At 41.6% G+C, this 15,024-nt stretch overlaps 2 long non-coding RNA genes across 2 annotated transcripts; both read left to right on the top strand.

The window, feature by feature from the left end:
- The first annotated feature begins 12,786 nt into the window (after positions 1 to 12,786).
- Positions 12,787 to 13,329, top strand: LOC143736668 (uncharacterized). The gene is made up of 3 exons (XR_013203545.1): positions 12,787 to 12,902; positions 13,014 to 13,142; positions 13,227 to 13,329. It is a non-coding gene; the product is annotated as an uncharacterized LOC143736668 (long non-coding RNA).
- A 501-nt stretch (positions 13,330 to 13,830) lies between these two features.
- Positions 13,831 to 14,758, top strand: LOC143737773 (uncharacterized). The gene is made up of 3 exons (XR_013203713.1): positions 13,831 to 13,941; positions 14,106 to 14,254; positions 14,475 to 14,758. It is a non-coding gene; the product is annotated as an uncharacterized LOC143737773 (long non-coding RNA).
- Positions 14,759 to 15,024: the final 266 nt, after the last annotated feature.

Raw genomic sequence — 15,024 nt, 5'->3', positions numbered from 1 at the left:
AGATAATTTTTTATAGTAGCCTAGGCTGTGTAATTTGAGACATGTTTTAAATGTATAGCACAGCTGTTTAATGAGGCAGCAACATATGATATATAGGACAGAACAAGAAAGGCTATTAATAATCCTTCATTGCGCAAAAGGCTCCAACACAGTGCGGAACAAAGCGCTTATGCACATCCCAAGCGCAGAATGATGCGCTTGAAGCAACACGGAGTCACAGCGCGCAGCGCGTCGAGTCCGCATTGAAAAGTTCAAAGCACAAAGGAAATACATATTGATGCGTAGTGTATTATACAGTATCTATCTCCATGCAATATTTTATTGAGCCTTTTCTTTTAACAGTTTTAAATATCAGTTACTGTGCGCGTGAAGAACAATTATAGTGCTCTGACTCCAGTGTTGTGATCTAACAGACACACGGTAGAAAGTAACATGATTTAGTTACAGCAATAAAGTCCAGCAATATAAAGTTGTTTTATGCGAAACCATAGACCTTTATCTACAGATCAAGTATAATAATATTAACATTGAATCATCTTGGAGAGAGTTTCATCATGTTGACTGTCGTACCCGAACGTGACGCGCTGTTTGATGCTGAATGGAGAATGACTGACAGCCGCAGCAGAGGGAAAAAGTTTACGTGATCTCGAATTTAATGACTTAAATATTAATTTATATCTCACATTATACTATATAATGGCTTCAGAACACTTATAAGATAGTGCACGAAAACTTTATGGTGCTTTATAATGTTTTTGTGCCTTTTGTGGGGCAAATATTTGTGCCTTTTGTGGGTTAACTATAACACAGAATAGTAGACGCACAATATCGGATTTGGATCGGCCTCGTCTGACCGATACCCGATCCGGCAAAAATGGCAGTATCGGAGCCGATACCGATACTGAGTATCGGATCGGTGCATCCCTAACAGGCACTGGCTCTGTCTCCGGCTCTGGAACAGGCACTGGCTCGGTCTCCGGCTCTGGAACAGGCACTGGCTCGGTCTCCGGCTCTGGAACAGGCACTGGCTCTGCCTCTGGAGCAGCAGCCACCGGCTCAGGAACTGCAAACACCGGCTCAGGAACAGTCACTAGAACAGAAATAACCACAAGGACAGACACAAACACAGAAACAAGCTCTGGCTCAGGAACAGACACTGGCTCCGGCTCAGGAACAGACACTGGCTCTGGCTCAGGAACAGACACTAAAGGTCTGAAGGGCGTTTCCAGGATCCGAGCTAGACGCTCTAAATAGCCGATCAGTGCCCCTCCGGCCACGAGAATGGGCATCTCCTGATCTGTCTTCGACTGGGCAGACGTGGCGTGAGCCATCTCTGTCTGGGCAGATGTGACCTGAATAGTCTCTGACTGGGCAGACGGGACGTGAACAGTCTCTGCCTGGGCAGACGGAGCGTGAACCGTCTCTGACTTGGCAGACGGAGCGTGAACCGTCTCTGACTGGGCAGACGGAGCGTGAACTGTCTCTGACTGGGCAGACGGAGCGTGAACTGTCTCTGACTGGGCAGACGGAGCGTGAACTGTCTCTGACTGGGCAGACGGAGCGTGAATGCTCTCTGGATCCGCAGACGTGACGTGAGCGGTCTCTGGATCGGCAGATGGACTGTGTCTCTTCCTCCTCCTACGTCCATGAGAGCGAGAGGGCGCTGGGCTGGACGGCGCCAGCAGTGAGAGCTCTGGGCTGGACTGCATCCGCAGTGAGGGCTCGGGGCTGGACGGCATCAGCGGTGAGGGCTCTGGGCTGGACGGAACCCGCTGTGATGGCCTCGTGCTGGGCGGAACCTGCGACGAGGGTCTTGTGCTGGACCAGACCAGCGGCTCCGGATCAGGAACATGGCAGGGCGGAGGACGGTGTCGTGGAATTTGTCGACCACCTCCTCCCCTGCAACCTCCCCTAGTTCCGGAGAACTTGGCCAGACGAGTCCCCTCAAACGATCCTCCTCTCTCGAAGGAAGAGGCCTCGGGGGACTTTCCCGCCACGGTCTCCTCCTTGATGCGAGCCCACAGTGCAAAACAATCAAAAATGTTCATTCGAGTTGGCACTTCTCCAGATTGCGACCTCCCCCCCTCGGTGGCTGGGGAAGAGGCCCGGAACCCCATACTGCTGGAACTATTCATGACGGAGTCGTTCTGTCACGGTACACACACACCAACAGGTAAGTTCCAAAAGCAGTAATTTAATTGGGTAATCCGTACTCACAACAGTTCAGGCAGGGGGTCAAAGTCCATAATATCAATCCAAGAAGCACAAAACAGAAACAGGCAGACTACAAGGTGGTGTGACGAATAACAACGACTCCGTGACAAACACTAAAACAGACAGGGTATATATACACTCAAACTAACAAGGTGATGGGAAACAGCTGAGTGCAATGAACTGATGAGTGACAGACAGAATGCTGGGAAATTAAGTCAAACGTGAAAGACACCGTGAGAACGAGGACCTCTAGTGGCAACCAAGGGAACACAAACCAGACACTGTGACAAGACCAGTTGAGTGGCATATGGTGCAATGGAGTCCCAGAAGATCTTAAACACGCGCTCAGATTGAAATTTGGTGTAAAATCTCATCTGGTCCTCTGATGCACAATACCGGCTGAAGAGGTCTGGGGGTGTTAAGGCTTTCTTAAGCTTGGCTTCCAAGTCTTGGATGTAATCCACTGTCTCATCTAGCATACCTCTGGTGATTGAGAATTAACAAATTAATTCAGTCCTTCATTCAATTTAATGAAATATAAAGCCCTGTGGATAACTACTTACTTTTGGCTTTCATTTTCTTGCAGTTTTAGAGTAAAATATATTTTGTAATATATATTTTATATGAAAATATAAATAATTCTGTTTTTACATTGTACATTTTCATAAACTCAAACTTATATAACTTTTTTTCTGTTTTACTTTTATAATTTATGTCACTTCTACAATAATCCAGCAAATGTCTTCTTTAAAGAAGTAAAAGGGTTAAACATCACGCAGTGTTCACAATTCTGTAAATTTAGGACAGTCCAAAAGCCATGGGTTACATGAAATGGAGAAATTGAAGGGGGTGATCATGACAGACAACATTAACAAGCAGGATGGGTAACATTAAGTTTTGCAAAGTAGGCTAGTAAAGTCAAGTCACCTTTATTTATATAGCGCTTTTTACAATACAGGAAAATAATGTTTTAATAATATTGTTAAATATAAAATCAAAGGTCCCCAACTAAGCGAGCCAAAAGCCAATGGCGACAAAGGCGAAGGAAGGCGAAAAAGGTGACAGTGGCAAGGAACCAAAACTCCATCAGGTGACAGAATGGAGAAAAAAAACCTTGGGCTACCCAGGCTCAATCGGGGGGACAGTTCTCCTCTGGCCAACGAACGAACAGTGTATGATTATGATTCAGGCAGCATTATAGGTCAGAAGTCAGATTGGATCAGAATTTTCACAATATTTATCCAGTTCCATCTGGTTGGGGGTCGGAGTCATCACGCCGGTATGGAGACGAGTTTGTTGAAGTGTCCATGAGGCCTTCATAGGCATGATGAGGCTGGCACTTCAGGGATGCGTTGTCGTCGTGTCCATGCGATGGTCCTTCATCAGATCTGGATCCGGCGGACTGCGGTAAACCTCGGGATAAACAGAGAGACTAATATTAGCGTAGATGCCATCCTTCTTATGATGTACCAAGTACATCAGGATTTATGGGAAGTGTTCCCGGTTCTGGTTGATCTAAACTATGCAGCCTAACATTGAATTATAGAAGTCTATAATGTGTTATGTGTATGCTAAGCCAAAGAGATGTGTTTTTAGTCTAGATTTGAACTGACAGACTGTGTCTGCTTCCCGGACAATGTTAGGAAGATTGTTCCAAAGTTTTGGTGCTAAATAGGAAAAGGATCTACCGCCAGCAGTCGATTTTGATATTCTAGGAATTATCAACTGGCCAGAATTTTGAGATCGCAATACAACTATGTCTACAACACAAGAACATAGCCAGGGAATTAGGCACAGCGATATGAGGTAAGGAATGCTTTTGAACCCTTTAAGTTAGCTGTGGTAAAATATTGACAAGCTGTTACAGTGATTACAGAAGGCAACGCACCACTCTACCATGAAGACATAACGTTACAGGAGGTGGAATTTCTTACCTGCGGGCGGCGGCGGCGCATAATCATGGTCCAGTTTCAAAGCTTTCTTTGCTATTTCCTTTATCTCGACTCCTACAGACGTTAACAGCTGCCGTTTTTGGCACCGGTCATACACAGGGTCCCTTTTTCCTTTAGGGGTGAAATTGTTCCTGAAGTACCTGAAGTGAAGTATCTCGGAATAATTATAGATTATCAGTTGAACTTTAAAAGTCATGTTAAGAAAATCTGTAAAACCATTAAGGCCAACTTGAGCTGTTTTATGAAAATAAGCAACTGCTTGACCCTTGACTGTGCTTTTATTTTTTTAATTCTATGATTCTCTCACACATATCCTACGGCTTAACCACATGGTGCCAATGTCATAACTCCGGTGGAAGAAGTCAAAGGATTCGGTTGCGAGTGAGCAATAGAATTTATTCAACACAAAGTTTAGTAGGTAGTTGTGCAGGTCAGCGTGGAGGCAGGCAGAAGATCCAGGGCTCGGCAACGCAGAGACGCAATGAGCAGACGTAGATGCTGGAAGAAGTGGTCTCCACCGATCTCCACCAGGAACTGACGTGAGGAATCAGGGGCTATGAGAATGGGAGCTGAAACGAAGCGGATCTTGAGGTTGGTAAATGCCGCTTCCGCAGCATTAGACCACCTGAAAGCTGTTCTGGTGGAGGTCAAGGCGGTCAGAGGAGCAGCTAGTTGGCTGAAATTACGAATAAAACGTCGGTAAAAATTGGCGAATCCCAGAAACCTCTGCAGGGCCTTACGGGAATCTGGAATTGGCCAATCCACCACAGCCTTAACCTTGTCAGGATCCACGCGCACTCCCTCGGATAAGACGACGTACCCCAAGAACGGGACTGACTGTGCATGAAACGCGCACTTTTCCGCCTTGACAAAAAGCCCAATCTCGAGCACAAAAAGCCTCTGGAGCACTCGTCTGACGTGTTGAACATGTCCCTTGAGAAACAAAGAAAATATCAATATGTCATCCAGGTAGACATATATGAATTGGTCGACCATGTCTCTCAACACATCATTAACGAGTGCTTGGAAAACGGCGGGGGAGTTGGACAGGCCGAACGGCATAAGCAAGTATTGAAAATGTCCCCTGGGGGTATTAAACGCCATTTTCCCAGCATCCTCACTTCTTATGCGCACCAAATGATAAGCGTTGCGCAGGTCCAGTTTCGAGAAAAGAGACACTCCCTGCAACCGCTCGAAGGCTGAAGACATTAACGGCAAAGGATAAGTATTCTTTACCGTAATGTTGTTCAGCCCTCGGTAGTCAATGCAGGGTCGCAGGGAGCCATCCTTCTTCACCACGAAGAAGAACCCTGCACCCGCGGGAGAAGAAGGACGGATGATCCCGGAGCCAGAGAATCAGAATAATATTTCTCTATGACCTCCCTTTCAGGAACAGAAAGCGAATATAATTTGCCCTTAGGCGGAGACGTACATTGCAGTAAATCTATGGCACAGTCATAGGGACGATGCGGAGGAAGAGAAACAGCCCGGGACCTACTGAACACTTCCTTCAGGTCGAGATACTCAGGCTGGCAAGTTTGACAGATTCACTGGTTCCTCCTGCAACACAGAACGAGAGACAGACGAACAGGCAGACGAGAGACATGAGGCATAACATGGAACACTCCAGGCAGAGACGGAGTTCTGTTCCCACTCTATCTTGGGTCCGTGCTTCACCAACCACGGGTGCCCCAGGACCACGGGAACCAGGGGTAACTATGTTAGGAGAAACGAGGTCCTTTCAGTGTGGTTACCGGAGGTGGTGAGGGTTATGAGATCTGTGGTGTGAGTGATTCCCGGGAGTTCTTGCCCATTGAGTGCATTGAACGAGATGACGTGCTCCAATGATGTGACGGGTATGTGAAGTCTCCTGGCCAAGGAAAAGTCCATCAGGTTGCTCTCAGCACCCAAATCCACCAACGCCTGGCAGCTGTGGGATTAGTCCGCCCATTGCAGTCTTACCGAGAGGAGGGTGGTGGAAGAGGGTTTGGTCATAGAAACCCCGCCCGACAGTAGCCCCCGTCTTGCCGCCGGGCTTGGTCTTTTAAAGGGCAGGTAGCAATGAAGTGACCGGTCTCGCCACCGTACAGACACAACCCCCTCCTACTGCATGGGTTCCGGATCGTATGGAGGACCGACCCTGTTCACGCTCCTGGAGCCGGGAAACTCCAAGGATTCTGGTTATGGAACCAAGGAATCCGGTGCGAGCATCTTTCTAACTGTATTGCTGAGATCAAGATTTGGATGTCTAATATTTTTTTGTCTTTAAATGGCTCTAAAACAGAAATTATGCTCTTTGGCTCTCCTCATCAACTCCGAAAGGCTGGGTCTCTCACTCTGTCTGTTGATGGTGTTGCCTTGGAGTTTCAAAGCAAATAAAAAAATCTTGGTGTCATATTTGATGCCACACTGTCATTTGAGCCTTTTGTGCAGAATACGGTTAAGACATCTGCTGACAACTGCTTGGAAAAATGCAGTGTTAGTTCCGATTTTCAAGGCAGGGGAACCTACTGATGTAGCTAACTATAGACCCATCAGCATTTTGCCGGTGACATCAAAGATTGCAGAAAAAGTGGTAACTTAGCAGTTAACCGACTTTCTAAATTCTGGACAAACCTTTCATCCAATGCAATTTGGTTTTAGAAAAAATTTCTCGACCGAAATGGCTACCTGCTATTTTGTTGAAAAAATCTAATCAAAACTAGACAGTGGGAGTGCTGTAGGAGCAGTTTTTCTGGATTTAAAAAAAAGCCTTCGATACAGTAAATCATAGTGTTCTTCTTTCTAAGTTGTCAAATTTAAATTTTTCTGATGCTGCTATGAACTTGATGGAGTACTATCTTACCATGAGAAGTCAAAGTACCAGAGTTGGGAATAAAATGTCATCATTCAGTAGATGTTCTGTTGGTGTCCCGCAAGGCTCAGTCTTAGGCCCTTTGTTATTCAGTCTATATGTTAACGACTTACCGCTAGCATGTCCTCAAGTTGACACCCAAATGTATGCAGATGACACGGTCATTCTGGCACATGGAAGAGACAGATACGAAGTGGCAACCAAATTAACAGCAGCAATGGCAAAAATTGCCACAGGGCTCTCTGAGTCTTGCATGACACTAAACGTCAGGAAAAACTGTGTGTATCTATTTTTATATAAGGAAAAATGAAAATCAGCCAGATGTCGTTGTAAATGGGGAAAAAATCCAGATTGTGGCACACTTTAAATATCTGGGAGTTATTCTTGATTCAAAGTTGTCTTTTAAGTAACATATAAAGCAGGTTTGTAATACTGTTAAATTTAATTTAAGAAATTTTAGACACATTCGTAATCAATTACCTTTAGATGCTGCCAAATTGTATATGCATTCAATGATTGTCTCACATTTTACATACTGCATCACAAGTTGGTCGCAAACTGGAAAAACAATACTTGCTCCACTACAAATGATATATAAACAAACTCTCAAAGTATTAGATAAAAAGCTCATCACTACTGCAATATCATTCAAAAGCATAAACTTTTGAAAATCTTATGTGCTTTGCCAATGTTTGTTTAGTGTACAGAGTAATTAATAATCTGGCTGGGTGACCAGTAGAGGTCACTGTGCCGTACAGTGCAGACGTACTGAGTTTGGCAAATCAGCCTTCTCTATCAGAGCCTCTAAGTACTGGAACTTAGTCCCAAATGAGATTAGAGACATTAGTGCATTTACTTGTTTTAAATATAAAGTAAAATTATGGCTAAAATCTATACAATCATGTAACCATTAATCATAAACTTAAAAAACTAATTTTTTGTCGTATCCTAATATTGCATTGTTGTGTTTATTAATATTGAGTTTTATTTTGATCTGTTGTTCTGTTTTATTGTGTTTTTTTAAGAATGTGAAACTTTGTTGTCTGAGAGGCTTTGCGTGATGACGTTTTATGGTATATTAATATGGTTTGTTGGATTGTTAATTGTATGTTACCTTTTCCTTCCCAGGGACTACAGATGAAATTTAGCTTGTAGCTAATTCTGGTATGGCTGAGTGCAATACACTGTCCCTGTTAAATTAAAAAAAATAAAAAAAATAAAAATAAATATCATTTTATCACCACAGAAGCACGTTTACGTCCTATGTCGTCCTTCTCAGTTGCTGAGAGGCTGATAAACTCTTTTGTCTTTTCACGTGTTGACTACTGTAATGTCTCCTAGCTGGGGTATCTAAATCATCAAGTGACAAACTGCAATATCTACAAAATTCGGCTGCTAGAGTATTGTCTGGGGTCAGGGCTAGGGACAGGGGCGTCACTAGGATTTTCATTTTAGGGGGGCTAAGCCCCCAATGAGGGTATGTTTTTTTTATTATTATTATTTTTAAAAAAGGTAACACTTTAGTTTAGGATCTAATGCCTTAGGTAGGGTTTTATAATCACGTGGTCCCAAATGTGAGGTAGGGCAGATAGGGGGGTTCTGTGTTTCCCCGAGAAAATTTTGATTTCTCTGATCTACATATGTGACCCGTCACAGAAACCAGGGACACAAGTCGGCAGCACAACTTTCGAGCAAAATGAGAAAGAAGAGTTTTTTTTCAAAATTGGTGATTTTCAATTTTTTGGAGAATCTGTTAATTGAAATCACGAAGAAGCCTCTCCATGTTTGAGATAGCAGTATTGGTATATTTAAAAGCTTACATTTTGAGGTTGAAATCGGCTTGTTTTCGGAGATTCTATCATGCAGTAGGGGCGTGGCGTGTCATTGTCTGTGTGTATTTCCATACTGAATAACCCGGCGCTTTTGCCCCCGCCCTCCAAGTCAACCACATGGCTACTTATTATGCTGTGCTCTGGCCAGCTCTCTCTGATATCAAAATTCAATGAAGATGGATGCCGCAAAGATTGTCGCAGACGAGATGAACCGTCTGGCAGTTACACCGAAAATGTTTTCGCCGCACTTCGTGGGCTCGGGAAACTGAACCGGAGGTATGGGCGCAGCGCGCTCGCCCTCAGTGCTTCAATACGGTGGCTGGCTGTTTCATATGTGACGGAGAATCGAAATAGAGGATGCAGTTAAGACCTTTGCTGCTGCGATGAAGGCCTGCCGTGCGTGTTTCTGAAATGTAAGTTAAGCTTCATTTGCTCTTTAGTCGTTATTTAAGATGCTGAACCTGCTGATGATATAATGTGCTTGCGGACATTTCATTTGTGTGTGTATACGCACATAAGAAAGTGGTGTAAAGAGATTTGCAACAGTAATTTGAGGAGGTGAAATGTGATTATTTGGAAAATTGCAGAAATGACTGCTTAAAGAAAAATGCCAGCAGGCATTTGCCTCCTACATAAACTTTAATATTGTTGACATTTTGGGCACACGAGCGTTGCGTACTATTTGCGCTATAGATATGTAGGCCTATGGCTTATTGGTCTTTGTTTGTTGTTGTTGGTTTTGCGTTATATGTATATGGCATATTGGTCTTTGTGTGTTGTTGCTGGTTTTGCGTTATACTGTATGTATATGGCATATTGGCCTTTGTGTGTTGTTGCTGGTTTTGCGTTATATGCAGGCTATATGGCATATTGGTCTTTGTGTGTTGTTGCTGGGTTTGCGTTATATGTATATGGCATATTGGTCTTTATGTGTTGTTGCTGGTTTCGCGTTATATGCAGGCTATATGGCATTATTGGTCTTTGTGTGTTGTTGCTGGTACGTTGCAAATAGAGGGGCAGCACAATTGTTTTTCGCCTAGTGCGGCAGAAGTGCACTCATTCGAAGTGTAAAAAAAGCTGTAAAGCACATGGAGGAGCTTTACAGGGGGTATGGCTTATCTAAATGAGATGTAAATGAGCCCTATTGTCACCCCCAGCAGCAGAGACAGGTGAGAACTGCACAATCTTTAGCTCGTTTTCTCCTCTTTGAGCTTTTTTAAGTGCCTACTTTAAAATGGCCACAACTTCTCCAAATATTATCAGATTTCCACATGTTACACATCGTTGGAAAGCTTGGATATTACACTCTCAGAATCTATGAATAACTCAAAATGCCCCAGAACCGACTTGTGTCCCTAGTTTCCGTGACTGGTCACATATTTTAAGATGTTTTGAAGACCAAAATAATTGGATAACAGACAGCTGATTATTTTTCTCTCCTCATCAGCATCACACTCTTTTTCTCTTTAATTTTATCTTGCCCTGTCTCTTCCCCTCCTAATGCTGAGCTTTGACTGATATAGGCTTTTCATTTTTGTCTGTCAGTGAAGAAAGTAACATAGGGTCAACTGATAGGTTGATTTTGCCTATGAATCATTTTCTCATTTATTTACTGAAAGCTACTAAAGCTAGGTAATTAAGTTTATTAAATGCATTCACAATATGTAGGCTACACATTCATTATTGATCGTATGCCTAATACTGGGCTGTAGACAGGGCTTTATAATCAAAGAGGTCCTTTTGAGGTTGGTAGGTAAAAAAATTCTATTTCTCTGATATGTGCATTTCAAGACGTTTTTAAGACCAAAAAAAAAAGGATAAGAAATAGCTTTAAAACCATGTCAGTGGGCAGTAGATTATTTGTCAATACCTGCTCTCTCCTCATCTCCATCACTCTTTCTTTTTTTCTCAGTCTCTTCATTCCTTCCTCTTCCCCTCCTAAAGCTGAGCTTTTTTTTAAAATTTACTAAAGGCTACAATTTGTATTATATTCTCAATATGTACACATTCATTACTAATCTTGTGCCTAACATGATGAAAACGGCTTTGCTAATGTTTCTTGTCCCCTCAGTAAATTATTACATTACATAAGTCACGTACTTTTTGAACTGAAAATAACTTATGTAACGTTATATAGGCCTATTTTCCGTTCAAAATGGTGAAATTAGACAAAACTATATTAGTTTGCCTGATTATTTTTTGTCATTCGTTTAACATTTATGACCTAAAAAAATGTCACATATGAAATGTTAAGTTTAGCTACTAACATCTTATCTCGCACTTGACCGTACGCATCGAGTCACACTGTTAAAGTCCCCATGAAATCAAAATTGACCATACTTACTTTGTTTGCCTAAATTGATCGTTTTGTGGTAAACAATTCATCCAACATTTTTTTGGCTTCGTAATCTTTAATCAAATTTTGAAAATGCCCCTCCCCTCTGCGTTGGAGGACCTTGCCCGATGACGTAGGCTTTACGGTTTGGGTGTCTCCTTAACATCCATAACCACGCCCCTCCAACTGACAGTAGACAAGCTGCTGTGTGTTTGCGAGCGCCGAGCGAGCATTGATTGACAGCGTGTGAAAGGAGAGATGGCGAGGTGTATTTTTGGTTGCACTCACGGAACACTTTTCCCATTCCCTAAAATTCCCTCGTTACGGTCCAGATGGCTCGATTTTTTACATTTCGAGGAAGGAGGGATAACAGAGAGGTCACGGATGTGCTCGAAGCACTTCACGCGTGAATGCCTCAAAAATTGGACAGAACATGAAATGGGGTTTGTGAGATATCTGTCATTAACAGATAACGCGGTCCCGTCAGTGTACACTGTGGTACCTCACAAAGTTTGACGGTAAGTTGAACTAGCTACAACCAAGCTCTTGAGACGTTGAACATCATACAGGGCTGCCACCATAACTTTGTCATTTTATGCTTAATAAAGTAAATAAATGTTTAGTGCGCGTGATTTGGAGCGTGTGCGCCAAAAAACATCATCACCACTTGAATCAAGACATATTCGACATAACTGTCATCTCTTAGTCTTTATTAAGGGTAACTTATGTTGAAAAATATAGAACAACTTATTGAAATGAATCATGTCTCATCCAATTGCTCAATTTTTTTTTAAATCGACATATAATTGTATACAAGTTGTCAATTTTGATACCAACTGACAGGTTTCCCTGTATAGTTTACAACATTAAAAATTGTATTGTATATCCAAATGAATCGATATTGAATCAAGATCAGAATCTTAAGCTTATGAATTAATCGTAATTCTAACTCCAAATTTAACTCAAAAGTTAACAGTCCTGCACAATCTAGTTTGACCTTGTACCCGTATCATAACATAATGCAATTCCTGTTACACAGCCCGTAACAAGAGATGTGGCCTGTCAATGTCATGCACCATCTTTGAAAAATGTGTCAGTTCAAACGGAAACCCACAAGCAGAAAAGACGGAGTAAAGGTAAAGTTATAGGCTACTAGCTATGTTTATCTTCATTTTATTAACTGCTAATACTTGAGTTGTTTCATGTGTTTGATTGTCATATGTGTGTGTTGAAAATTTTAGCTATTCAGGTGAAGCCTTTAGGCCACTCTATTGGTGTGAGTCTTGGTTCAGGTATTGGATCTCTGTGTCTCACTTCAACACCAATTAAAAGGCCACGCATGGAAGACACTGTGTTCGATGAGAGCGCAACATACACCTCAAATCAGTGTTCAGATGTCACCTATGAGCCTGGTGTCACTCAAGAGAGCCTTGAAAAGTAAGTATAAATGTGGTTATCACTAAAACATCATACATTTTAAAAAATGTCATGGTATATAGGTCAGGTTTGAGATGATCAATCAAGATATCTTATTAGAAAGTATGATATGATATGCTGAGTTATGATTGTCCAGGGTTTGCCAACCACCATACAAAACACGGAAATACATGGCGTATGAAGAAAATTTGCTACAGCTGTTTAGGAAGTGTCAAGCATGCTGCCATACCTGCACAGTTGAGAAATTTGTAAATGGGACATTTGTATCCATCACGCAGGTGATCATAAATGTAGCAAAGACAATTTGTTACAAACTTAATTTTATTTATTGTATTATTTGGCATATTGGATATTGTTCATATACATTTTATTGCTTCAAAATCCCATAGATCTGTTCACACTGCCTCCAAAAATCAAAGTGGAACAGCCAGCCACACATCCAGAGTACACCAGCTGGGAATTTGCATTTGTCGGCAGCAGTAGCATTCAGTGGGGCTTCATTCATACAGATCCACAAGGTTTTATTTGTGTAAACAAAATAAATTGTATTAATTGGTCATTGTTAAACAATTTTTAGACTTATGTAATTTGATACCTTCCAGGTACTGTCAGCACTCTGTCTGGAATGTATATGTCCCAGGACATTTTTTAATCATCAAAAGAACTTTCTTCAGCCAACAATTTTATCGCACTGTAGGACTGAACAAAACACAATGCTGGAGATGGCAAGGCATTCTGGAAAGGCCGTTGTCTTGGGTGGTGACATGAGAGCTGATTCCCCAGGTTTGTTCATTTTGAGTGAAAAATAACAACATTCACTTTCATCTGGTCATTTCAACCACAGTATATATGGAATTTTTTTATTTTTTATTAAATAATGCTTTAAAATATAATACGTAAAAATACTAAAAACTATAATACTGAAATCTAAAACTAAAATACTGATTCTGCTAAGAGTGAAATGATTTTTTTTTTTTTATAAGCCATGACTATAATATTAAAGATTACAAATGACAACAGTCTGTTGAATTCAAGTGCCAGAGTGATATACAGATGCAATGGGATTTAATAATCTATATCGATATTTCCAGCCATAAAAATGACATTACAGTTATATGTTGCTAAAGACTGGTTGTCTTTATTAGGCACTAAAGCTTGTGAACGGTTTTGCGACCTGATGTTAAACCAGCGACTCCTGAAAGACGTGTCAAAACTGAGCCCTCACCATCAGACCTCCTCGGTTGAAGGCTTCCATAGCCTGATATTGAAATTTGCTCCCAAAAATGTGGCATTCTCTTTTGTGGGAATGTTGAACAGGTCTGACAGTTTAAATGTATTTTAAGGTCATAAATAATGCTGTATGTGCATCTGTCACACTGTCTTATATTGTTAAATACACAATTTATCCGCATAATATTTCACACTTTAAACAACCCCCCTTACTAATTTTATACTTTTCATTTCTTAATCTAACTATGTAGGTTGCACCTTGCTGCTCTTCACTATAATGAAAATTCCACTCGCGAGTATGCATGCAACCAGAGTGGTGAACCATCTATCAAAGTGAAATCGCCAAAATACAAAAAGGGGGATCATTCCCTTCACTACACAAAAACAGCACCAACCTACAGTAAGTATAAAAGGATATTGTTACCATACAATAAATATGAAAAATATGTATATCTTTTGTATATCTTCTGCCAAATTAGATATTCCATTAACACGTACATTACATTATACATGTTCTTTATGGTAAATGCAGTTTGATTGACCACAGTGTTGTTTGATCCCAATTGTAGAAAAATGTCTACTTAAAAAATGCCAGGTTCATTGAATTTTTTGCGTTATAGACTACGTGGAGAGTCTGCTAAGACTGTTTTTTGAGGAGGTGGTCATCAATCCTGGCCCATACCAAGAGCAGATTAATGAACTGAAGGTTCCAGACCACTTATGTGCTGCCTTTGACAAGCCCGACCTACAGGAATCTGACGTCAGACCCTGGTCCCGTTTTACACAGATGGAGTAGGAGCAGGTTTAGATAGTGTGAGTGTGTGTGTGTGTGTGTGTGTGTGTGTGTGTGTGTGTGTGTGTGTGTGTGTGTGTGTGTGTGTGTGTGTGTGTGTGTGTGTGTGTGTGTGTGTGTGTGTGTGTGTGTGTGTGTGTGTGTGTGTGTGTGTGTGTGTGTGTGTGTGTGTGTGTGTGTGTGTGTGTGTGTGTGTGTGTGTGTGATTTTTAGTTTTAAAATTAATCTTCAAAATGTAATTAATGAAACATAACATCAAATGGAATTAAAGACCTTTGTCATTATTTATTACATACAGTTCTACACACATATCATTTGCTATTGTGGATGTAGTGAAGGTAGCTTGAAGCCTGTGTATCTCTCTGATGTGAATGTGG

Source organism: Siphateles boraxobius, unplaced genomic scaffold (assembly GCF_051911475.1).
Source record: "Siphateles boraxobius isolate OS27281-9 unplaced genomic scaffold, OSU_SipBor_1 130, whole genome shotgun sequence".
NCBI lineage: Eukaryota > Metazoa > Chordata > Actinopteri > Cypriniformes > Leuciscidae > Siphateles > Siphateles boraxobius.
The sequence above is the reverse complement of the archived record's forward strand: the minus strand, read 5'-3'. Positions and strand labels throughout refer to the sequence as shown.